This window comes from Trichosurus vulpecula, chromosome 9 (genome assembly GCF_011100635.1).
Source record: "Trichosurus vulpecula isolate mTriVul1 chromosome 9, mTriVul1.pri, whole genome shotgun sequence".
In the NCBI taxonomy this organism is placed as follows: Eukaryota; Metazoa; Chordata; class Mammalia; order Diprotodontia; family Phalangeridae; genus Trichosurus; species Trichosurus vulpecula.
Window position 1 is genome coordinate 104382926 of NC_050581.1, and position 26532 is coordinate 104409457.

Sequence of the window (26532 nt, forward strand, 5' to 3'; positions counted from 1 at the left end):
AATAGGATCAAATATATAGAGCTTAAAAATACGCTAGAGACCATCTAGTCTAGTCCTCTTTACAAATGAGTTAGAAAGGTTAAATGATTTGTCCAAGGTCCTACAGACAGTGGAGTTTGAATTAAGTTTCTCTGACTCCAGAATCAGTGATTGTTCCACTTTTCCTTGCTTCTCTAAAATTTCATCTGCCAGATCTCCTAGATCCTAGTATTTTTAAGGCTGCTCTGTGGGCTTTAAAAATGGTCTTCTGGTAGCATCAAATCTCCTTGTTTAGAATACAAGGGTCTCTAAAGGCATTCCTTCATTTATTCTACTGTAGTATCCTTTTTTATATCTCTCCATGCCTTTCTTGCTCGCACTAATCAGTGTGTATGCATGTATGTGGGCACATGTGTATATCTGTGTATATGCACATACACGTACATACACACCTAGCCATTTTGGGTTCATATCCACTCTGTGCCCCTAGCCAGAGAAAACTTTTAAATTCTTCTCCAAATGTCATAAATTCACAGAATCACAGTCATCTTATTCAACCTAGAACCAAAGCATTACTCTTATCAATGAAGTACCCCAAAAGTGACTATCCGGTCTCTGCTTCAGGTTGGTAAGTTCAGCTTGTTGTTCAGTAATGTCCAGCTCTTTGACTCCATGGACCAACAAATAGTTTTCTTGGCAAAGATACTGGAGTGGTTTGCCATTTCCTTCTCCAGCTCATTTTATGGATGAGGAAACTGAGGCAAACAGGGTGAAGTGACTTGTCCAGGATCACAACTAGTAAGTGTCTGAGGTCAGATTTGAATTCTGGTCTTTTCTGACTTCAGGCCTAGCACTCTATGCACTGAAACATCTAGCTGCCCCAAGTTCAGCTAGTTTTGAACAATACCCAAAAACTTCTTTGAGTTGACAACCTTTCAAAAATCAGATGTTAACTCTTGTTTCCTGCATTACTGTCTTCTGTAATAGCCAAGCTCAGACTGATTCTGTCTACTATGTAATTGGCAGGACCTTTAACACAGATTGAAATATGGAAGAAATATTTTTCAAAAGTCAGTTTTCTAATCTGAAAAGAATAGATTAGGGCTTTGGGGGAAATTTGTCATAAGGCGGTATCTGTTCCTCTGGTAGGTGACAGAAAAGTATTTGTAGAGTGCCTACTATGTGCAGAGAATTACAATAGGTATTATTTTATTTCAACCATGTATTTTTAAAATGTATTTAAAAGCTATATAAATTAAGTAGTATGAAAAATGGATAATAAAATTACTTTTTTTTCCTTTTTTCACTTTAAAAAATTTTTTTAAATACCTTTTGTTTTTAATACCTGGGGTCCTGCACTGTTAATACCCCCTCCCCCAAATGACAATGAAATTTCCTAGAGACTTTGAGAGTAATATTGTGTGTTCTAAGTTCTGTCACTCATTGCCTTTTAATCCCTCAGAATCTATTTAGCTTCTTAAACCAAAGCCCATTTCCAAAACAACTTAAAGAAACTCAATCAGTAATCAAAGGAAACTCATGAGTAAGAACCAATCCCTTCCTCCCTTTCTGGACTCTTATGACTCCATTCCATTTGCTGACACTATGCTCTGACAATTATGGTCTATCTCTCCTATGTGATAATAAAATAGGAGATGATTATGTTTCCCAATCCAAGATCTTCAAAGACCTCATCTAAGCAAAATGACCCAGAATACCCTTCCTTGTCTCTTAATTGTAGTATGACTATGTTGCAAACGGTGGCTTGCAGAGAGCTGTTGTGACATGTACATGTCACAGATGTTTACGAGTCTTTTGGCATAATTGCCGTAGCTCTAGAAGACGTGCTCAGTTCTGCAGGTTTCTTGGTATTGGTCCCTGCTTCATTTTTTCCAAACCTTCCTTGACACCGACTCAGTTGTCTGTCTTCCTCTTCCCATTCTGTGCTTGATTCTCAGCTTGACCACATTTACCATCTCAGCTATTTTTACTGACATCTGTCACAAACTCATATGGTTTCCATTACTACAAAATGTTACCTTAGTTTAAACCATTTTTTTTTTTGCAAATGAGAATACAGCAGAAAAAGATGTGATGTCAAATCTCAATGGACACTAGAAGAACCCAAATGATTTGTGTCAGCAGTGTTGCTGGTCTCAATGAGCATACTTTAAAGGCAAATTGGGTCAGACAAAATGCTGATTAATCTTTGTCCCTCACTGACTCCCCCATATTCAATTCATTAACTTTCAAGATGGCCAGCCAGAAAAGGAATACTTCTCTTTATCGGAAAATTACTTAAATTTTGTTTTTCTCCTCTTGTCCCTGAGTTGCTTTGATGTGTAACTGCTTTTTAGTATATGTCCTGCTTGAATAAAAAAGCATTAAACATTTCAGTGATGCCTATTGGAGCCATACAGTGATAAGATCACATGACTTGGAGTAGCCTAGGAAGTGGGACAAGGAGCTCCAGTATTTGCGTAGCTAATTGTATTGTTAGACAATCTCCTTTTATTAATTGTACAAATATCTAAGCCAACAATTGAACACTATAACTTCACAAGTTGGAGCATATATATGGTGACAAGAACTTTATCATACAATGGAACTATAAAATTGCAGCCCAATGGAGGCAGCAGTGAATGAGACAAATTATAGTACTGAAATGTGCCCAACAAAATATATCTTCATAAAACACTTAACATTTATTTCATTGGCTGAGCACTGAAATGGCTTCCTGAAAAACTCAGGAGTTTAATTAATTGATGAACTAATGTCTATAAGTGTCTCTAAGATCCACTGGTGATCATTCAACTTTCACTTGAAGACTTTTAATGAGAAGGGAAAAATTCCTTCACCATCTGAGAAAACCCATTGCATTTTTAAATAGATTTAATTGTTAGGAAATTTTTCCTAATATGGTACCTAAATTTGCCTCTGTCACTTTCATCCATGGTTCCTCCCCTCTAGGGAGCCAAAGGGCTGCCCTCAAAAGCCTAATAATCCCTCTTTCACTGGGCAGCCCTTTGGTTACTTGAAGACATGACTTCCTGTCTTCTCTTCTCCAGTTTAAATATATTCATTTCCTTTAACCTGAATCCCTACCCCCACCTCAATCCTGATTAAAATTTGTTCTCCACTTTATCATTGCATTCACTCAGAACTGAATATAAAACTTTGGATATGGTCTGGCTCTGACAGAGCATTCCTGGTGAGGTGAATGTTCTTATTAGATTTAAATAGCTTTATTTATGTTTTACAATTAATGTTAGCTTTTATAATTTTGCAGCTAGGTGGCATAGTGGATAGAGTGCTAGTCCTGGAGTCAGGAAGACTCATCTTCCTCAGTTCAAATCTGGTCTTAGACACCTACTAGCTATGTGACCCTGGGCAAGTCACTTAACCCTGTTTACTTCAGTTTCCTCACCTGTAAAATGAGCTGGAGAAGGAAATGGCAAACCACTCCAATATATTTGTAAATAAAACCCCAAATGGGGTCACAAAGAGTCAGATAGAGCTGAAAAATGACTGAACTAAATTTATAATTTTATGTAGTTTTTTAAATAAATTAAAAAATAGTTTAAATAAAATACCATCTGTTACAATTCTCAGGACAGAATAAATATTCCATAAATGCTCATCAGTTACCAAAAATTTCAGTTGCTTACTATGATATGATACTCCATTTCCTGACTCCAAAAGTCTCTCCCTTGCCTGAAATGCTTTCTTTCCTCATCTCCTCCTAGCTTTCCTGCCTTCCTTCAAGGCTCAGATAAAGTCTCACCCATCTGCAAGAGTAGGAGATGACTGAAAAGAATGAACAACGACAAGTCTGCAAGAAGCCTTTCCTATTCTTCCTTAATTTTAGTGCCTTTCATCAGAGATTATTCTCAGTTTATTCTATATATATCTTATTTGTACCTATTTGTTTGCATGTTACCTCCTGCATTGCACTGTAAGTTAACTCCTAGAGGGAAGGAAATGTTTTTGCCCTTTATTTTTAATTCCAATATTTAGATAAATGCTATTGACTGTCTGACAATTTTTCTTTTACTTAACCAATAGAGGCATTTGAAGATTTAAGCATCAATATTCCCAAGTCTACACCAGATTTCCAAGTGATCCTTAGGTTCCCCTGACAGATAATATCCAGGACACAGCTTAGGACATTGGAAATGTTTTGGTAACATTATATAAGAATGAACTTTAGAGCATTTTTAAAAATCCCATGAACCCATCTGAATTTCTTCCTATGATCCAACACCTTTAATATTAATCATCAGCAATACTAAGTAAGTCACATTACCTTGGCAAAATCAAAACTAAACAGTAACATCTATTTCCTAAGTTCACTCCTGATTCATATGTAATAGGAGGGCATAGAAAGATATCCAATGTGATTTTCAAGGATATATAATAAAATGCAGCATAGATTTCACTCATGGGAAATCACTGCCCAAAATAGCCTCCATTAGAGATGGCCAGGTCAATAAAATTGGGCTCAATATAAGAGGTTTGCCATTGACCCAATTAATAAACTGGCAACACCCATTATAATGGTAAGTACGTGCCAAGTTATGAAAGCCTGCCAATCTCATATCAGCTTCATCAGTCATCTATGAACCCATAAATATATTTTTGTTTTCTGTCCTACAATGGTTTGAATTAATGGTCAGGGGGGGCATGTAGACAAACTGGAATCATTTCAGGAGTGGCAGATTCCCCAATGTCCTGATATTCAGGAATATGAGGACTATAATCTTCCTTTTTCACAGAATTATACTGGAATACGTTAAACCTTAAATCCGTATGTGAATATTTCTATGTCATAAAAATGGTTAATATACTTCCAATGAATAAAGACAATTTTAATCTGGAGGTAAAAGAAACAATAGATTATATCAAACTGGGTCCTGTGAGGAAGGGCCAGGGAAGAGCTACAAAAGGGGGTGCCTTTAGGCATAAGAAAACATCCTCTTCATTCTCTCAAGACATTCCCCATCCCCCCCACACCTTCAATTCCAGTAGCCACCCAAGACACCAATTAGGAGAGATATCTTAGAGAGATTCATACATGAGCATCTGAGACTCTGGTTCTATATTCCTCTAACTTTTTTTAAATAAAGAAATGCTAATTCTTCTTACCTGACACAGATGATTGAACAGACATTTCATGGCTAGTTCTCCTCTTATATGGTCCATGTCCTACCTCTCAGAAAAAAGCTTTATTGAGGAGACAGGGGTCCGCCTTATGAACATTTTCTCTGTCTTTAAGAGCCCCCTATCCTAGCTAAGTTATATTTTGAAGGACTTCAGATGATACTTATCACTTGTCTATATATCTTGAAATCTGCTTTCTTGAAGTTTAAATGACAAGGAAAAGATTGCTGGTATTAGAGCCAGGACATTTGAGTTTGAATACCAGTTCAGACACTGACTAGCAGAAGAAGCCAACATCCTTATGACAGGATGAAAGAAATAATACATACAAAAATACAGTTCCTGAGAATGTGGAAGACAACTGAAACCAGACCCAAGAGATTAAATGGAAATACATGATGCAGACTAAAAAGGGGAAAAAAAGAAAAGCTGAACCACTATATGTATATAACAAGTATGAAGCCCTTCCCATAGAAGATGTATCTAGACCTTTCAGAGAAGAAATAGTGTCTCATACACACCAGAATTAAAAGGAGGACCCACAAGTGATAGCAATGTAAGGAAACCTGTTGCTGTCTCCAGGAAGGAGATAGATCAGAATGACTGATGACTCACTGCTGAGGGCCACAGATGAAGCTATGTGATATGACCAGAAAGGAGGTATACTGTCTTAATGAAATATATGCCAGAGAAATGATTAAGAACTGAGACAAAATTCAAAATCACAGATAGCTATCTATTCCAAAAATTCTTGTGGGAAAAAATGATTCTGTGAGAAGAAACCTTGGAAATATGTTTAGTGACTGAAAAAATTGAAAATATAACAAGGAATGGAAGTGGTATTTTTATTTCTTTTTTTTAAACTTAAATTTAAAGTCAAAAAGAAGAAGAAAAGGAAAAACATGGGTAGTCAATTTTTGGCTTTGTGGATAGTCCTGAAGAATGAGGTATGATTTTCTAGACCAAGGCTTAAGATATTGGAATGATGACCTGGTTAGAGACAGAATATATATCTCTGAAAAGTCTGGGAAGAAGACATTAGGGTAAAAATATGATGCCCTGAACAAGAAGGTTTTAAATTGAAAATGGAAAGGGGTGGATTATTACAAAATAAAACTGTAAAATGGGATAACATGGAGGGCAATAGGTTAGTCATAAGATTAACATAAGACATAAGTCATTTTTCTTCATAAGAAGAAAAAATGAGTAATTTGCAAAAGGAAAAAAATGGAAAGTTTAAAACAATATTTATAGTCCTAGGTATCTATATACAACTCAATATTGGACGGGACCCTTGGAATTCAAAATCTTATAATAGAGAATGTTGAAAACCAAAAATAAATAAATAAATATGAAAAAATATTGGGGGGATTTTTATATACCAAAGCAAGGAGGTAAACGTGGAATTATAGGTATCACAAAGACTTCGTGGACTGGAAATCATCACCAATACAAGGTAATGAGAAGACATATCTCATTCAAAATAACCAGGAGCAGAAGGATAGAAATGTTTATCATCGTCTAACTCTGACAATACCTTCAACAGTCTGATAGTTGGAGAGTAGGGGATGCCAACTCCATTAGAGATAGAGTGGAGGCTCTCTTTGACATGGATGAGAGCCGGAGTAGAAGGAAGCAGAATGGAGGACAGTGAGAGGAACCATAATTCTAAGGAAAGATAAGTATTCCAGGAGAAGAAATTTTGGTCATTAACTCTATCTTTCCTTTCCAACTGCATTTCAACTGCATGACATCTATATTCCAGTAAAAGAAGAATAATTATAATAATGATAGTCCATATTTGTATAGGGATTTAAGATTTGCAAAGCAACTTACAAAGATAACCTTATTTGACTGTTCTTTGAACTCATCCTATGCTTTTCTGTCTCTGAATATTCATGCAGATTTCTTCTTGATAACTGGAACTCCACTTCTTCTGGATGAGATTATCTCCTCCTTTAAGGCCCAGATCCCTGGTTACTTTGTCCATGAGGCTTTCCTTGCTCCCCTCAGCTGAAAGTGAACTCTTTATCATAAATGTCCCATGCATGTTGTCTAGATCTCTTTTTATTCTTATGATAGATTTCCTTACATATATATTTTTAAATATGTTTTAAACCTGGGACCTCCCTTAACCATCAGCCCTCAGCAAACTATTCCAGGTTCTAGGTCCTTTGTGGGTCAGAATCCTGTTCAAGTTTTTAGAGGATAACTTATGAGCCTCTACCCTTGGTGTTTACTTTCACTAATCACTTAGAGGGTACACTTGGTTCAAAGCAAAGGCATTTAATGAGATCTTATAGTAATAAAAGTAACAACAACACCATTCCCAAAATGGAGCTGATTCTCCCACAAATACACAGACCCTCAATAGGAAGAGTGAACCTAGGGCCTGCACACATCAGAAAAAAATGTTTTGCATGTAGAAAGTACTTAATATATATATTTTTTTCTCCATTCACTCACTCATTTATACTGTACTTTGGAGAGGAGGGGATATATGCAGTGGTTAATAAGCTTCTCCCTGCGGAGCTTTATTTCCTTCAGTGAAAGAAAAAAAAAAGTTGAGTGAAGCTGTAGTGCAGAAAATGCTTCTAATCTCCCCCCACATTCCCACTACACTTCTTTGTTTTATGCACAAAGGCTAGGGTCATTGAAAATAGCTAAAATAACTTTCAAATTTTGTCCTACTTCCCCTAAGAAACAAATTATATCATTCTCTCAATATGTTACATGTCAGTTCGTCTTTGTACATTGTAAGCTCCTTGAAACAAGAGGCCATGCATGATGGGTTGTTGTTGTGTTTTCTTTTTCATCTTTATATCCTCAGCGATGAATAGAACAACATACACATCAAATATTCATTGAACAAGTGATTTTTAACTAGTTCCTATCTAGTATGAAGTTATTTGCCTGGTAGCTAATGTGTCACAAAATCATTTAAAATTTGCTATAAGCTATACCTTCTTATTTAATAGGGCCTCTTTCTGGACTCTGCAGCCTTGTAAAAATGGGTAAGCATAACACTTCCCTTCTCTAATCTATTAGAACGCTTGTCCTTATACAACCTGCTCCCCTTGACCACTAGTAGGAAACACCAAGCTCATTCTCATTCTCTCTCTCTCTCTCTCTCTCTCTCTCTCTCTCTCTCTCTCTCTCTCTCTCTCTGTCTCTTTCCCTCTCTCTGTCTCTCTCTTTTTATAGAAAATACTTATAATATAGATAGGGGACAGATATTATTGCCCCCATGAAACAGTTGGGACAGGATTTTAAATTAAGCGCTTACATCTCCAAGAACATTTATACTTTGACAATTTATTAAACAAAGGTTAGTAATTCATTACAACAGAATAAAACTGGTTTCAAAGAAAGACTTCATTGCTCTTCCTTCTCCCTTACTTATCACACTCAAATATTGCCAATTTCTCTTGCTTCTAGTTCTACAGTATCTCTGTTTCCGCTTTCAGTACAACTACTCTGGTTCAGGTTTGTATCCCTTCTCACCCAGGCTAGTATAACTATTAGGATCTGATCAATAGAAGCATCTTCAAAAGAATAGCTATTAAAGGATTATAGACTAAGAGGTGAGAGGGGCCTCAAACATTAGCCAATATCATTCCCTTATTTTACAATTGAAGAAGCTGAGGCTCAGAGAGGTTGTTGCCTGCCCAAGGTCACATGAATTGGAGCAGAGCTCAGATTTGAACGTAGGTTCACTGACTTCCAAAACATTATCCTTTCTACTACAATAAGGACTCCAAAGGTGTTAGCAGGACCATAGCTATTGATGACCTGACATCATCATGCTCTCCCTTGTGACTATATTGTGTCTTAATATGTCTAGCAGCTTGCAGTATAATTTCTTGCAAAAGACTTTCCCCAGAACCGTAGACAACCCAGAAGACCACAGTTTATCTTACTCTACAGTCTTTCTTTCTAATGGTATGCTCAACTACGTAATTCATGGCCTCATTTAGAAACACAGGCCAGAAACTTGGACTGGCTTTGTTCTTCTGGACTGATTATTGGTGAAAGTGTCATTTCCAAGGTTATTGGCAATACCTCCTGCCTTCTTGCTCCACAGGTCATTTGTTTCCCCTTATGATGTGAAAATAATTATAACCTTCTAATTTATCCTGTTTGCCATCTCTTTCCTCTCCAATCCAACTTTCACTGAGCTACCAAAGTAATCTTTACTCATAAGTCTGACCTTGCATTCTTCCCCTCAAAAAAAAAATCAATATCTCAGGATTACCTATAGGACAAAAGCTCCATCCTCCCATTTTAGTCTTATTTCTTGTCACTCCTGCCTCATACACTTCGCATTCCAGTTACATTCGACTACTCACCACACCCAGGGCTTCTCCTGCTCTTTAATGCCTCTGCTTATTTGCATACAGCATTTTATATTCCTGGTATGAAGAAGTTCCCATTTCCCCATCTGTTGAAATCTTTCCCTTGCAACTCCATCCAGCTCAGGTCTCACCTATACCTGAAATATTCCTTTCCTAGTGTTCTCAGCTAGAAATAGATCCCTTCCCCCTGAGTTTGTAAAGCTTCTCTGTTTGACTTGTGTGCACTTATAGCATTTAGTTCATGATATAATCATTTGCGTATCTACATCATTCTCCTCCATTCTGCCCTAAATTGTAAAGCAGTTGAGATCAGGAACTGATATTTATTCTTTGTAGGCCCAGAACCTGAATCAGATTTAGTAAATGTTTAAGGAATTTAATCTAACTTAATCAAATTGAATCACAGATATATTTCAGGGACAGGATTTTAAATTAATAGATCAATAAACATTAATTAGTCACTTACTATATTCTAGGCATGGTGCTAAGTGCTGGGTATTAAAAAAAAGGCAAAAGAGTCTCCCTCCTCAAGAAGCTTACAATCAAATAGGGGAGACAATATGTAAACAAATTACACATACACACACATATAAAGCAAGCTCTATATAGGATAAATAAGAAATAATTAAGAGGGAAGTTATTAGAATTAAGAGGGATTTAAAAAGGCTTCCTATAAAAGACAGAAATTAGTTGGGACTTAAAGAAAGCCAGGGAAGCAGTAGGTAGAGTGCAGGAGGGAGACTGTTCCAGGCAGGGGAGATAACCAGAGAAAAAGGGGGGGAAGGTATTTGACTGAGACATGGAGTACCTGATTTGTGATCAACCATGTGACACACTGTGCAGTAGCCTTTCTCACCTGTGTTCCCAATGGTATCAAAGCAGGCTAAGGAGTGTGCAAAGAAAAGTATCATGAAAGTCAACACTATAGAAGAAATGCATTCGCTTTGCTCTCTGTATCAGTTATACATGTGTGCGTTTAGCCCACATGGAAAATTATCAGTAATCGAAGGAAATCAATAATTTATATGTGGGAGGGAAATGTGCCTTTTCATGAGCCTGGAATCAGTCACTAAGTGTGCCCATTGTTTTATGATCCATACAAAATTGATTCTTAATTAATTCTTAACTAGTTTATTATTTCATTAATTTTTATTATCTATAATTATTAAATTTTCTTCTTGAAACTGTTTTAGCCTATCATGTGTGAAATAATTAGAGGCTATTTTTAATATTTTTTTTTCTTTTTGGAAGAATTGGGAGTTCTGGACCTATGATTTACTTAGTGTAGGGAAGTCCTAATGTGAAAACGCCCTCCCCTGATTCAGATAAGAGACATATTTGTAACTTATAGAAAGTTGACTAGGGCAATGAGATTTTAAATGACTTCTCAATGGTTATGAAGCTAGTATGGGTCAGAAGCACAATTTGATCCCAGGTCTTCCTGACTACAAGGATGGCCTTCTGTCTACTACTCCACAATGCCTCTCATTTGAAGTCTTTGTTCATTAAAAAAAAATATCACTCTGTATTTTTGGAACCAATGTCCATTGTAAATAATTGGGTAAAACTGGAAAATGTGAAGAGACAAAAAGTAAGTACTCATGACCAAGAGGCTGATAATGAAACAAATGTTCATAAACCAGTATAGTTCAGCAACTAAATCCAGAGGAAATACAAAGTTGAGATTGCTCATCTTCAGCTCAAAGTTCACCTTGTGATGATGACATTCAGTGTATATTATATTTTCAGTATTAAAAAGAGTTCTGTCTTCTTACTTCAACCCCAAAGGTACCTATAAACTAAACGACAAATTTTAAAAACTAATTACTGCATGTCAGTCAACAGTATTTATTAAGCACTTATTATGTGCCAGACACAGTGTGATGTATTTTATGAAAATACAGAGAATTGAAACAATTGTCCTCCTACCCTTATCCCCAAACTCAGATTAAGCAAATACAGGGTGTTCCTAAAGTCTGGACACATAGACAATTGACAGAAATGTGGAGTTATTGCAACGAGTTCACGTGAATCTTGCAAAGTGCATCAACCTTGGCATCACAAATTATGGAAATTATATTGAAGATGTTATTTGTTAATATTCCAATTAAATAAAAATTTCATTCATTTCATTTCTTGAAAATATGCATTTTTGCCTATGTGTCCAGACTTTAGGAACACCCTGTACATGGGGAAAGGGGAAGCTTCTTATAGGTTAGAGCTACCACGGCCAAAGTGGTTCCCAAGGATGAAATACAACTGAAAACAACCAACCAACATACCTTATTAAATTCTTTTGCTTGCAGATAGATGCAAAAGAAAATTGACATGAAAAGATACTTTTCGTTTTCTAAAATCAACTTTCTCTGTGTGTGTGTGTGTGTGTGTGTGTGTGTGTGTGTGATTAGCCGTAGGTGATTAAAAAAAACTTACTGATAACTTTTGTTCTCTATCATAGTAATTTCCAAATACATATATATGAGTATATATATATATATACATGTATATATATATATACATATACATGTGTGTATATATATATGTATATACCTCCCCTTTTCTCTATTAAGAAAACCATTCCCTATTACAAAAATTAAAAAGTTTAGAGGGGGTGCGGTTCAGGTAAATGAGCCAACAAACTAATCAAGTTTGACACTCTATGCAATGTTCCATACTCCATAGCTCCCCCGCTTTAAAACAGACAATATTTATAAAGTACTTGGTATATTAGTAGGTGCTTAATAAATGCTTGTTCCCTTCCCACCCCTGTAAAGAGGGGAGAAAGATACATTTTCCCATGGTCCCTTCAGGATCAAAATTGGTCATTACGATCATAGTGTTTATGATTTCTTGTTTTTCTTTCCATTTATCACATAATCATCGTACGTGTTTTTTTCTGGTTGTGCTTACTTATATCAATTCACCTAAATCTTTCATGCTTTTCTTTATTTTTCATATTCATCATTTCTTATGGCACAAAAATATTCTATTTCATCAATATGCCATAAGTCGTGTCAACATTGCCAGTGGATAGGAACGTACTTTGTTTCCAGTTTGTTATTTGTTTGTTTTTAAAATTGTAACATTAAGGGGAGAAGGGTGATAGAGGGGAGCGTTGACTGGGGAACAGGGCAACCAGAATATATGCCATCTTGGAGTGGGGGGGAGGGTAGAAATGGGGAGAAAATTTGTAATTCAAACTATTGTGAAAATCAATGCTGAAAACTAAATATGTTAAATAAATAAATTTAAATATTTTAAAAAAAATTGTAACATTAAATGCCTCAAGACCTGTCCCCTCCAGGGTTCGTGGGTACCCTGAAGAGAGTTTAGGGGTATCTATGCTTTCTGCAAATGGCTCTAGCCTCCTCCAATGGTGTTCCCTCAATTGTAGGGGGTGGTCCCTGCATTCTAGTTCCAGTCAGATTAGCTCCTACACAGAAACATTTAATTCAAAAGTTACAATCACAAATATATAAATTTATTCCCCCAACACGTGGAGGCATAATTCACTTCCTCCCTTACACTGCAGGTTCTGGTGAAGGGAAGTTCATACTTTAGCTCGGTTCCTATAGAGCACATTTCTAGTTCCAAGACCAAACCACCCCTTGGGCTCTAGTCTTTGGCACCCGGGCTTCTCAGGATTTGTGAATCTGAATTGGCTGACTGCACCATTTGGCCATGCAATCCTGGCTCCAAATTCACCATGGCTCAAACTCCTGGGTCCCATGAGGATCATCTATCTGGCATCTGAAACTGAGGAGGATAAGCAACACAGAAAAGAAACACTCCCACTCGGCCATGCCCCATCCTCTGCCCATTTCTCAGAGTGGGCGTAAAAGAGAACGAGCAGGGGAAGGGTGGTCTTTCACATCTCAATATTTAGTTCATTGCACACATCTGTGAGTGATCTGGGATCTTCACACTTTGGATACAACAGATAAGAGTTGTGCCTCCCTCAACCCCCACCCCCCCAAAGAATGAAATAAAAAGAGAGAAAAAAACATCTCAGTCTTGCCAGTTTAAAATTTTAAGCAGCCAATCAAAGATGCTACCTCTACCCGTGTGGTAGGAGATAAAATGGGGCTACATGTGAGGAAAACTGGACATGCCAAATTATGTAACTTTTCAGTGGATATTTTCAGAAAAATCTTTTTAAAAATTTCATTGCAAGGATTCCAAACGATACTTTATTAAAGGTGAAGGATTCCGGTCACAGCTAAAAGTTATTGAAGAACTATCTGAGATACTTATCTTTAAACAAATTCTTCATACAAGTTATTAAACTTGTCATTTGTATTTATTTGCCTAAATATGATGGAATACATTTTTTAAAATCTTTTGAACTTTGAATTAAAAAGAGATTATAATAAGCAATGCATATTTTGTATCTCTTAAAGATCTGCAAAGCACTTTTTATATAATATCTCATTTTGAGCCAGATGAACAGAGCTTTACCCATATATAACTGTCTTTGACTGGTCAAGTTATGACAACTCCAGAAATATCAAAGGATCATGGAGGTCAAATTAGAAGGACCTTTATTCAGTCGTTTCAGTCATGTCTGATGATTCCTGACCTCATTTGGGGTTTTCTTGGCAAACATATTAGAGTGGCTTGACATTTCCTTCTCCAGCTCATTTTACAGAAGAGGAACTGAGGTGAACTGGGTTAAGTGACTTGCCCAGGGTCACATAGCTAATAAGTGACTGAGACCAGATTTGAACTCAGATGTCTTCCTGCTACTCTATCCACTGCACCACCTAGCTGCCAGAAGGACTCTTAGAAGCAAAGAAGCAATCATTTCAGAAAATCACAAGTATATTCTACAAAGTGTTCAAACCATTTTGGTATTTAGTACACGAGCAAAGCTAAGGAAGGAGGAAGAAGAGAAGGGTTTGGGACCGAATGATCTGGAAATTTTATAGAATCGTGACATGTCATGACATGTTAAAACTAGATGGAACTTTAGAGATCATTAAAGTAATGATCTCTAAATGTAAATGATCAAGATCAGGAAGCCAAAATTTGAAGCTAAGTTCTGTAGTTCCTAGTCCAAGTCTTTCTTTCTGTGGGGTGTGTGTGTGTGTGTGTGTGTGTGTGTGTGTGTTTGTGTGTGTGTGTGTATGTGTGTGTGTGTGTCCATACACACACTTTATTTCCTTAGGAAAATAAGTCAGGAAACAAACAAACCAAGCCCATGCTGGGAGAAAAATAAAAAAGTTTTTGGAGGGCTTTCGCAGAAAAAATAAATCCCTACTTTCTCCAAATTTCCCGTCATCACCCTGAGCTCTGTGCCTGAATTGTTGTAAAGTTTTGTGTTCCTAGTGGGAAGATTTCACTAGTTTAGAAAAAAGCAACATGATATAATATAAAAAGCTCTGGGCTGGGTGGAGAAGACAAAGGAAGAGATGGGACTTTGGAACCAGAATATTTGTATTCATATCCTAGCTCTGTCCTTCCGTAGTAGAGACATTTGATTAACATCTACCTGGAATAGAGCCATAACCTCTAGTACATGTGTGATCTTGGACAAGTCACCTCATCTCAGTTCCCTCATCTACAAAATAAGAGTTAGAGTAGATGACCTCTAAGATCCTTCCACTCTATGACTCTGTGATCTGGGTTCTAATTCTGACACGGCTACTCTAAATTCACTTAAGCTCTCTGAGCCTGTTCTGTGTTTGGCCATCTGAGCATAATATTTTCCCTGCCTACCTCACAAAGTTGTGCTAAGGATCAAAGGAGATACTGGCTACAAAAGTACTTTGTAAATGGAAAAATACTATCTCGGGAAATAGAATCATTGTCATAGCACCACGAAGAGATAGGGATAATGTTTTTTGACAAGACACCTGAAAAATGAGAGATTGGACTAGAAGAGCCCTGAAGGTCATTCTTGGCTCTGAATGTGATGATCCTATCTTTGATGCAGTATTGCTAAAGTCTCTAAGCTTGGTCCCAGTACACTATGGTTTCCCAAGCCCAAAAGGAAGTAAAATGAAAAACAAAATGACAATAACAAATTCCAAGTTGCCTGGATGCTATTCTCTCAATTCCTAGCATATGCATTTTGAGGTCAGTAACCCCAAATTAGCTCTACATGCTCATTAAAACTCTCCCAGGTTCAGAAGCAATTACTGGGTGCCTTTGAAGCTATGACAGTGTGATTTGGAGGACAAACATACCTGAGGACAATATAATTATAGCTGATTTAAATACATGAGCATACAGTAAAGAATGCAGTGGGGGGATTAGTGACAGACATTAAGTGGCTCCAAAAACATTAGTGGTGCTTTCATCACTGTGAAGGTTATAAAGCCTATGTGTCATTTGCTAGGGGATTATATTTTACCACTTGACTTCCATCCAGGGATGGGGGACTCACTACCTGTAGCCACATGATTCCATTTTAGGACAGTTGAGCTTCCGCACCCCACCCCCAAGTTCTTCCTTATTTTTTTAATGTTGGTTCAGACCTCTGATTGCAGAATTGTAATTGTATAAGGAGTTTCCAGTAAGGAAACTCCCTATCTCAAAGCAATGTAGTAGCTGCTTTATGACTTTCCGTTTTAGAGAGTTGCCTAGAGAAATCTGTCTTTCAGTATGTACTTTCCATTGACTGGTCCTAGTTCTACTCACTGGGGTCAAACAGAACAAATTTAATTCCTCTTCCCTGTGACAGCCCTTCAAATACTTTATGGCACCTGTCATGTTTCCACTCAAGGTCTTTTCTTCTTCAAGCTTCTTAATTTCTCTCTTAAAATATGGTGCCCAGACTGGTCGAAATTCCATATGTGATCAGACTACATCTGGCTCAGGCTGAAAACTTAGGGAGTATTTAAAAATAATGATCATTTTCATCTCTGATTTTGACAGAGAGATGTCATGTCATAGTGGAGAGAATGCTGGATGGACATCTGAGTTTTAATCCTGTCCTCCTTGCTTGTGTGATCATGGGAGGAGGAAGGAAATAAACAATTATATAGAATCTATTATGTGGCAGGTACTGTGCAAAATGCTTAAACAATTTTTTAAAACCAATATTATCTCATTTGATCCTTACAATATCCATGCAGTATAGATGCTATTATTTTCTACATTTTACAGTTGAAGAAATTGAAGCAGAGGTTAAGTGACTTGTTCAGGGTCACACAGCTAGTATATGTCTGAGACAGAATTTGAACTAAGAACTTCCTGACTCTATCCACTGTTTCATATCTCATACCTTTACACTTTCCATTTTCCTCATCTGTAAAGTGGGGGTAATGATATTGCCTATCTCACAAGATTGTTGTGACAAAACCACTTTGCAAACATTAGATCATCATATAAATATGAGTTATTGCTATTGATGTCAGCAGACTTTTTTTTGTCCATGTTCTACAGCTCACCTACATAAATCTATTCTGTTTAAGCCAGGTAGCCACAACATGTTAAAATCCAGATGTTCATGAAATTGTAAATCGTCTTTTTTATTATACTATGTTATGGAAATATTTGTTTTATTCCATAAATTGAAAATAAAATAAATGGAAACCAAAAAAAAATCCAGGTGTTTACTCGATTCCCAGTACTAAAATTATAAAGGATTTCACTGTATTTGTCAGAGAATTAATTCCCACTTATCCAGAACGATTGGAGAATGGAGAAGGGGATGGGGAGAAAGGAGCAGGTGAATGGTGAGTGACATTTCCTGGTGCAACTAGGTGCTGCTAACCCCAAGATTAGATTAGGAACCCTTATCAAGTAACCAGAGTGTTTGCCAACCTGAGTACTCACACCATCACAAACGAGATTATTGCTCCTCTTTTCAACAAAGTGGATTTATATGTTTGCAGTAATCTAGGGCAGAGCCAGGATAAGGACTCCAGGCCAGGATGGGGCGGGGATAGTGGGGAGGGCACAGCTTGGGGGAAAAGGAGAGTAGGAGAGTAGGAAAGCAGCTAAAGTGAAATATGCCCTTATTGTAATCCACACTCTGTCCTAGTAGCCCTAGAGAACGAGACAGAATGTTCAGTACCCCTCTGGAGCTTAAGTATCCTTTTTCTAAGGAAGTGGCCAGGTATAAATTACACAGGGATTTCATGAAAAGATAAAAGATAAAAGAACCAGTTTTAAAAGTAGTAAAATTAAAAAAGAATTTTTCTATAAAAATGTTTCCCTCCCTCCTCTCTCTAGAATTTGACTTCCCTCCCTTCATCCCTTTCCTCCTTCCTTCCTTCCTGCCTTCCTTCCTTCCTTCCTTCCTTCCTTCCTTCCTTCCTTCCTTCCTGCCTTCCTTCCTTCCTTCCTTCCTTCCTTTCTTCCTTCCTTCTCTCCCTCCATCCCTTCCTCCCTCATTTCCTCCCTCCCTCCTTCTTTACTTTCCTTGTTCTATCCATACCATATTCCCAGGAGTCCATGAAAGGACAGCTTTCTTCATGGGGGATAAAACAATATTCTTGTGTCTGCAAAGATACATTAATTAATATATATTAACCGATTAATATATAAATGCATATTTCTCACAAATAATTTCTCAAAGTATATATACACACATTATATATCTATATATACATATACATGTATGTATTTGGCTTGAGGATATACACATATATTTGTATATAGATAGATAGATAGATATATGTATGTATACGTGTATATCTATGTGTATATCTATACACAGATATAAACATATACTTATTTGTATATTTGGCTTAAGTTTGTTTGGAAGGAGGTTGTGTGGTTTTTTTTCCCTCCTTGAAAAGCTCATTCTGTATAGGTTTATGATAGAGGAAAACTCTCTTAAATTCTTTGGGCCAAATCTAACCATTAGTACAAATTTTAAAAGTACTCAAAGTTGTGCTTGTTTAAAAACTGGCTTTCTGAAAATGTTCAACACGCTTTTGAGCTTAATCTGAATCATTAACATTTTCTCCCTTAAGTCAAGCCAATCAACAAAACAATAAATCAAACTTTGATTTGTAGCATTTGCCAATATCCAAAATGTAAACAGCTCTCAAGAGGTGGTATGAGCCTGCTCCAGCGCCCGCCTCCCCCTCCCAAGTAGTAGAACGTTATCTCTATAATCATAAATGACGTTGGAATGTCAAAAGTTTGTGGCATATGGGTTAAATTGAGTCTTTCTTCAGTAGATTAGTCCACGAAATGCTCCCTGACTGGTGACAAAGGCCATTTCTGATAATTTCAGAGATGCTAGGCAGTTTTATCTCTGTCTTCCATTAAAAACAACAACAAAACAAAACCCACTCCTGAGAATGATGCTTGTCTTTGATTCCCTCCCAGGAGTGTACCACAGGGCTTGTTTTACACCAAGCTAAGGGTTTAGCACTTCTGGAGAAGTTTTTGGAATGTATTTCATCAATGTTAGAAAATAACTGTCAGGGCAGCTTATCTTCAGGAATGGCACATGCTCTCATCTCCGCTTTACCAAGGACATGTCACTAAGGCAAACATCAGAGTTTCTGAGGACCTAAAATTCTCTACAGGGATACTATATATACGAACTTCTTCTGGCAACACATAAGTAGCAAGGCAATTCAGCAGATAGAGTGCTGGGTCTGAAGTCAAGAAGTCGTTGTTCAGTCATTTCAGCCATGTTCAGCTCTCTGTGACCCCCTTGGGGTTTTCTTGGCAAAGATACTAGAGTGATTTGCCATTTCCTTCTCCAGCCCATTTTACAGATGAGGACACTGAAGCGATAGGGTTAAGTGACTTGCCCAGGCTCACACAGCTAGTAAGTGTGTGAGGCCAAATTTGGATTCAGGTCTTCCTCACTCTGGACCCAGTACTCCAACCCCTGTACCACCTAGCTGCCTAGAAGTCAAGAAGACCAGAGTTCAAATGCAGTTTCAGATACTTAATAGCTGTGTGACCTTTGGGCAAGTCACTTAATTTCTGTCTGCCTCTGTTTCCTCTACTATAAAATTAAGATAAGAATAGCACCTGGCTCCCAGGATAGTTGTAGGGATAAAATGAGATTATATTAGTAAAGTACATTGTAAACCTTAAAGCATTACACTCATGCTAGCTATCTAGCCATACATCTAGCCACGATCACAGTACTACTTAAGGTCTTTTCATATAACAATGACAAACTCCTAGAGGACCAAACATCATTTCTTGCATACAAGTTCTCATAAAGGATCTCTGATGACTTCTTTGGGGCCATGGAGATCAAACAGGGGATGGCATAATAGAACCATCATTCACTTAACAAGAATTTATTAAATACCTACAATGTTTTAGGGTCTATGTCAGTCATGGCTTGGGGGGGAGGGGAAGGGGTTTACAGAGATAAAAATAAAATAGTCCTGGCATCAAGGAACTTACATTCAATTGGATTACACAACATATGCATCAGAAGGTACATAAAAATAAATACAAAGGGAAATTGGAGGATTTCTGGAAACTTGCAGAAAGAACACGTATGCCCACCTGAGAAGCAGCACTTGTCCCTGTTATTCCTTAGGTGACATTCTGTGGAGGTGCTATGCCATTCCTCATGGATTCAAAAGAGTCACTAAGCTCTCCCAGTCACCTCAGCAAATTTTACTTATTCCCCTAAAACATGTGCATGCATGTGTGTGTGTGTGTGTGTGTGTGTGTGTGTGTGTAAAAGTATTTGTGTTTGAGGCAAGAGAAAACACTCAGCCAAGGGAAGTGGCACCACAGTCTAATGTTGTGGAAAGAATACTGGACTTGGGGTCAGGACGTCCTGGGTCCAAGCCCTGCCTCAGATACTTACTAGGTATGCAAACCTGATTAGCCTTAATTAGCCTTAGTTTTTTGGTTTTTTTCCTAAGTAAAATGCAGATGACAATAGCTCTGGCACACATCTTAAAGAGTTTCTGTGAGGCTCAAATGGGCTAAAGTATTTAAAATGCCTTTCAAACTTTAAATACCTATTTAAGTGATTGTTGCTGAAAGGGAAGAAGGAGTGTGCATAAGCATGCATACATACACAAACACGCAACATTATAAAAGCATGAGGTCACAGAATCAAAGGTCTAGAGCTTCGAGAGGACTACATGTTATAAATGAAGAAACTGAGACTTGGAGAGGTAAAAAAACACTTGCCCAAATTTCCATGGGTGGTAAATGGCAGAGCTGGGATTCAGATTCAGTTCCTATGATACCAGCTTCAGTATTCTGGTCTCTTTAATACAAATCCTGTCCAAATGCTAGATTTGGTTTTTCTACCATTTACAAATAGCACTCTTTTGTTTCTTCAGTGTTCTGATGACCTGTCTCTTCTTCCTCCACTTCCTCTAGGGGCTGGCTTTTTCAGAAATGCTTCAGGCAACTCTTGTTCTTGTCCCCAGTGCTAATTAATAATTACAAATAAACAGCAGTATAACCACAGAATGGGCTCACAGGCAGAACTTTCAGATGGGGTGGAAAATGTCTTTGCGTGTAATGAAACTTCTCGAGTGAATCATGGCTTGAGAATGAGGTGCTGAGAAGAGGCATTTTCCTGTGGGCCGAGACCCATAATACAAGACAAAGAAGAAAACTGAATGCGGTTCCTCTGTGGATTATCTAGGGCTGAGAAAAATGTTTTGGGGAGAAAAGTCATGTGGAAGGGAAATAAATACTGGAGTTGGGGGGCCAAAGCAATCCTCCCAGCTACACTGCCAGCTTTTGTTATATGGGATTGTGAACAAGGCCCTGAATGGCTTCATGCTTCAGTTACTTCAGCAGCTGTGGAAGAAGACCTGCTGTGAAAATACACATAAACACACACCAAGCCTACATGTTCAATAGATACTATCAGGAAAACCCTTCTTAGTTCCACTGAGAAAAGTACTATGTAAACACTAACTCTCTCTCTTTCTTTTTTTTTTTAAAGTGGAATCCACTTCCCCTGGAGATTTTATAGTGACCAGAAAAAAGCCACAGGGCATCTCTACCAGATAGAGTCAAAGGGTAAACCCAACAGCTTCATGCTAAGATCATCAGCCAACTACTCCAAGGTTGGTTACAACGGGCAGGTTGACATTGAAAGCCACTCTAAACTTTTAGCACTAAGCTGCGTGGTATGTTTCTCCTGGCCTCTGTTATAGCCATCCTAGAAGGTTTCCCCTCTCCAGTGTTTGCCTTGTTCCTATCCAGGGTATTTGTGGATGGATTTGTTTCTAATTTGTTTTTATATGCTACAGGGTATTTGTTTGAGCTTGGCTCTGGGAACACCATGAGCATGGCCCTGTTTGCTATCCTTTCCCCTAGGACTCCTTGACCTGTTGACTCAAACCAGAGTGAGATAATGTTTTTATTTGTTCTTTTTTTTGTTTATAACCCAGGGCTTGTGAAAGAAGCCAGACTAAAACTAACCACAGGACAAGCAAGGCCTAAGCATTGGCTGAGGAACTTCCCTCCCATCCTCCCCATGTCTCCATTGGTAAGGCCAAATCTGAACTGGGAGAGACCATGACAGAGTAGAAGGAGTAATCCCCACTGGACCTTATTCCTTACTCTCTTTCCTGCCAGATCACTTATTTTCCCTTCAAACTAGTGTAGGGAGTGTTTGCAGACAAGGTAAAATGACATCAGTACTCATGGTTCATACAATCATAGTATCTTACTGGTGAAATAAGCTTCAAAACATCCAAAGTGGAAATTCCATCCAATTTCTTCAAAATGCCCTTGACAGAGGATCAACTAGCATTTACTTAAGTGTTTTAGTCACAGGGAGCTCACTACCTCACAAGATAGTCCATTCTAGTTTTGGACACCTCCAATTGTTAGAAAATGCTACCTCATATGAAGCCAAAATCCATGTCCCTGAAACTTAGATCCAGTGGTCTTAATTCTGTCCTCCAGAGTTAGACAAAATAAATCTAATCCCTTGAGGCTTGAGAGCATTTAAAATTTTTGAATTTAGCTAGGAATTCATTGTTGAAGGGAATGTGGTATAGTGGATAGCGTAGTGGACTTGAAAGATGCGGGTTTGACTCCCTTGTGAGACGAACTATGTGACTTTGGACAAGTCACTTAAACTTGCTACACTTCAAGAAACTTACAGGATGATAGATTTAAGGCTAGAAAGAAGTTCAGAGGGCATCAGATCCAACTGCTTCATTTTACAGATGTGATGATGGAGTCTGATAGAAGTTGACTTGCTCAGGACGACACAACCAGCAAATGTCTGAGACTGGATTTGAACTCAGATCTTGCTGACTTCAAGCCCAGCATCTTCTAGACAGTGTACTATCCATCCTAAATCTTATTTTCTAAATGATAGTTTATAATCTGCATTGGCAGAGGAAATTTCCACATTGAAATTTCCACACACTGACTAAAATTATAGATTCTTCTCATATTTACATATCAGTATTAAGAGAGAGAAAAAGAAAATGTGATAGTCCTGCTCTCTTCTGCACTGCTCAGATCATGCCTAGAGTACTGTATTGAGTTGCCTCACCATCCTAGCTACTTTCTTCCTTGGTCCTCAAATAGCGCAAACTCAAATACCTTCGGTAACCTGGTTGCTATTCTCTGGATGTTCTTCAGCTTTTCAATATCCTTCAAGAATGGGGCACAGCACTCATCATTATTTTATACAAGTCTTTCTAGGTTTTTCTAAGATCATTGATCTCGTCATGTCTTACAGCACAGTAGTATTCCATCACAATCACATACTACAACTTGTTCAGCCATTCCCCAATTGATGGGCATCTCTGCAATTTCTAGTTCTTTGTCACCACAAACAGAGTGATATAAACATTTTAGAACATAGAGGTTTTTTTTTTTCCTTTTCCCCTAATCATCTTCGAAAATAGACCAAGTAGGGGCATTTCTGGGTCAAAGGGTATAGGTAGCTTAATAACTCGTTGGGCATAATTACAGATTGTTCTCCAAAATGGTTGGATCATTTCACAATTCCATCAACAATGAGTTAGTATCCCAATTTTTCCACATCCTCTTCAACATTTGTCACTTTCTCCTTCTATCATTCTGGCCAATCTAGTAGGTATAAAATGATATGTAAAAGTTGTTTCGATCCACATTTCTCGAATCAATAATGATTTTGAGCATTTCTTATATGACTAAAAATGTTTTTCGATTTCTTCACTGGAAAAAGGCCTGTTCATATCCTTTGACACTTTATGAGTTGGGGAATGACTCCTATTCTTATATATTTGACAAAGTTTTTTTTTAAAAAAATAGATAGGAAACCTTTATTTGATAAATGATCTATGAAATTTTCCCCCAATTTTGTGCTTTCCTTCTAGGGAAGAGAGAAATGCGCAGAACCAAGACAATATTATATGCAATAACAGCAATATTGTTTTAAGAATGACTTTGAGTGATTAAGTTATTTTGTCTATTATAAACACCCAAATTAACTATAAAGGACATATGAAGAAAGATGTTATCTGCATCCAGAGAAAAAACTGATAAATAGAAGTATGTATAGAATAATTTTACACACACACACACACCTATTTTTGTCTAATGGTAGCCATTTCTAGGGTGAGGAAGAGGGAAGAAAAAAAGAAAAAGGGAAATTTAAGTGATAATTTTTGTTGTATATTTAAAAGGAATAGCAAGTTGTGGATAGTGGACTTGCAGTTTCATGTACACTCATCTTTTCTTATTACACTATGTTATGGAAATGCTTGTTTTATTCCATAAATTTAAAATAAAAATTTAAAAATGGGGTCCTCAGAACTCAATACAATACTCTAGATATGATCTGACCAGTGCAGAATAGAGCAGGACTATCATATCTTTATTCCATCCGAAGAAGGTCTATCTCTCCTCATGCTATTTACATTTGTTTACATTTACAGCTTTCCTGGCTATCTGTTGTTTTATACTAAGCTTCAGAAGTTTATTAATATTGCCATCTTTGCTACTTTCTTGGTCCAGCTTTTTTTAAGTGAACTAATATTTATCCCTGGGATATAATATCCTACTATCTACAGACTTCCCATATCTTGTACTTGATGCTGACTTTTTTAACCCTAGTGCAAGACTTCAAATTTATCCCCATTAAATTTTACATCATTTGATTCAGTCCAGTGTTTTAGCCTTTCAAGAGCTTATAAAATACTGTCACCTCATGTATTAGCTATCCTTCCTAGCTTTTTATCATCTGTAAACATTATAAAATGTTTTTCCCCCAAGTCACTGATAGAAATGTTCAAGAGAATAATATCCAGCACATATGACTGAGAGATTTCACCAGAGACCTTCTTTCAAGACAACAGAACTATCTCAGTCCACGTCATACTACTGACTCTTTTTTTGAGCTATAGGCAAGTAAAATGCTTAAATTATTTTTATATTAAAAGCAAGTCCTCTTCCATTTTGAATTTCTGCAGTTGATTTTTTGAACCTACAAGTAGGATTTTGCATTTAATCCCATTATAATTTGTATTCTTGGAAGCCCTGTGAGGGAGAGAAAACAAAAGCCATCTTTGCTGCTTTCTTACCTGTGAGACCTTGGGCAAGTGATTTAACTTTTGTTGGCTCAATTTTTATATCCATTAAATGAAAAAGTTGGACTATATGATTTTTAGGCCCCTCTCTAGCCTTAAATTCTGAGGCCTGGTCCATTTTCCATTGTTTGAAACTATTAAGATCTTTTTGGATCCTGATTCCATGATCATCGTAATATATACTGGAATGGAATGGAAATCATTGCAACATGACATACATCTATTTAGAAGGTACAAGGTGCTGTAGAATTTTCCATTGTTTGAAACTATTAAGATCTTTTTGGATCCTGATTCCATGATCATCGTAATATATACTGGAATGGAATGGAAATCATTGCAACATGACATACATCTATTTAGAAGGTACAAGGTGCTGTAGAATTAAAAAGAAACTGAGGCAGGCTGTTATAATGAAAACAAAAATCCACTAGAATCAAAAGACAAGTTCAATTCTTGGCTCTGCTACTTTCTCATGTATGGCCCTGGGTGAGTAACAGTTTTTCTGGACCTCATTTTCCTCATCTATAATACTGATCTCATAGTGTTTTGGGGATCAGATGAGATAATTCATGAAAGAAACTGTAGAAAACACAAAACACTACATTAATTTTGATTATTGCAACTGTTATTAATATTATTAGCAACATCTCTTAATGTCCCTAATTCTCAGTTTCCTCATGTGTAAGATGAAAGGATGATATTAGATGATCTCTAGCTCTAATAGCCTGTGAATCTACTTAGTACGTTAGCTTTATTTGCCCAGAATTAAGTAATCTACAGATTTGATGCTTTCTTCTGTAGACATCATTAACAAATATTCCTTTAAGCAATCCACTCTAAGCCTCTGACATTTTAAAAACACTCAAAGACGGATTAGACTACATATCTCTTTAAAGTAAGATGGGCACATGAATATGTAGGCCTCACTTTTTTTTCTTTCTCTTTTGCTCATTCATCATCCCATCCATTTTTCTTCCTTTTACTTATTATTATGTCTTCTTTCTGAGTAAGTAAGTGGTGTCAGTAGCTTCCCTATCATTGGCAAAATCTAATAGTAGGCCAGATAATATAGAAGTCAAGAGTTTTTAAGTCAGGGTTAATAACATGGTGGATCTTTGGAAATTTCCTTAAATGCCTGCTGGATTTGTCAAAGTCTATCTAAAAGAAATATGTATGTGTGTGTAATAATACATACATACATACATACATACATATATACATATATAATACATCCACCTATATATTCACACATACATACATATACGTAAATACACATATATATATACATACATGTTATATATATATATATATACACTCACATATATATATGCACATGCCTAGATGAATCTGTCTTCTTATTTGTACAGATGCTTTCTCTAGCAATTTTATACCTCCCCATACTATTCATTTCATCCTACGTGAGCATCTTTCTATAAATCCTCCAATGGGCATATACCTGACAAACCTGGGGTCCTCATCTTATTCTTATATTATCTGACAATATCAGTGCAGACTTTGGGCAATATATCTATTGTTTATCCTCCACTTTCTTTGTGACTAGTCTATCTTTTCTAGTCATGTGTATCCTT